General features: G+C 65.9%; 1 protein-coding gene across 1 annotated transcript in view; it reads left to right on the top strand.

Annotated features, from left to right (window-relative positions):
* IDUA (iduronidase, alpha-L-) overlaps positions 1-1170 on the top strand; it is a 14027-nt gene that overhangs the window by 7498 nt on the left and 5359 nt on the right. The gene's annotated exons all lie outside the window — the stretch shown is intronic.

The raw sequence follows: 1170 nt of genomic DNA, 5'->3' as shown, positions 1-1170 counted from the left end.
AGCCCAGGTGCTGCCCGGCCCAGGCCATCAGGATGGAGGGGCCTGGGGGTCGGTGGGTGGCCGAGTCCGCGGGGGTGAGCCAGGCCTCTGCAGGGGGGGTGCTGGGAGGGGCAGTGCCTCACTTCACCGCTCAGCCCCCGCGCACACACCCCCGGCCCTTCCCCCCCAAAGGGCGGAGGCACCAAGGACGCTCCAGGGTTCCTAGCCCCCGCCTTCGGGTGTCCTGGCCCCAGGGGCAGGTGCACAGGCTGGGCACACCTCTGCCCCTGGGGCTCCCCAGGGGCACCCCACTGGCCAGGGCAGAGCAGGGACCACATTTAGAAAGGCTTGCTGGGCCCAGCGCTGTGTGGGCGGGTGTGCAGGGACCTGTCTTCACGTTGCACTTGGTCACCATTGTTTGCCCCTGCCTCTCCGCCCCGCCCCCACCACACATCTGAGGGACTTTGGCACCCACCTGCTGCGTGCATTTAATTTTTACCCAAGTGCTTGTTAAGTTTTCTCTTTTGGTACCAGTTGTGACCTTTGGATGGGAAGGAGGTGGGTGGAGGTGTGTATCCTCGCTGTGCGCACGCCTGTCCTGCTGGGCTCATGCCTGTCCTGTGCACATGTCTGTCCTGCTGGGCACACGCCTGTCCTGCTGGGCCCAGAGCCGGAAGGAGCAGGAGGGTGTGCATGTGGGTGGACTTTGCAGTCAGGCCCAGGCTCTGCCTTGATGGGGTGCTGTGAGGACCTGGGAGAGGTGTTGACCTGTTCATGGGACAGCGCTGGCTGGCCAGGCTGTGAATGGGCCGGAGACAGACAGGGTTTCGGGCCTGACCCATGTGACTCCTCCCTCCTCTCCTCAGCGCACAGGCCACTAACCCACTGCCACCACCCTCTTACCGCCCACCCCAGCCGTCACCCTCAGCTCTGTGGGTGGGCCGGGCAGGCCCTCAAGGGGAGCCCTCAAACCCCTGCCTCCCCACCTGCCTGGGCCTCCTCCTGCTTGCCAGGCCCACAGCCTGACCAAGGACCACCCGCTTCCTCCCAGCCCCAAGCCAGGTCCACCCCGGATGCCCACCTTTGTGGCCTATCTTACTGCTGCTTACCCCTGCCTGCCACACTGCTCCAGCTGAAGCGAACGCTGTGCCAGACCACCCCCAGCTCCCCGGCTCCATCAGCAGGTGCTGG

Source organism: Myotis davidii, unplaced genomic scaffold, assembly GCF_000327345.1.
Source record: "Myotis davidii unplaced genomic scaffold, ASM32734v1 scaffold665, whole genome shotgun sequence".
In the NCBI taxonomy this organism is placed as follows: domain Eukaryota; kingdom Metazoa; phylum Chordata; class Mammalia; order Chiroptera; family Vespertilionidae; genus Myotis; species Myotis davidii.
This window is presented reverse-complemented; position numbering and strand designations above follow the sequence as displayed.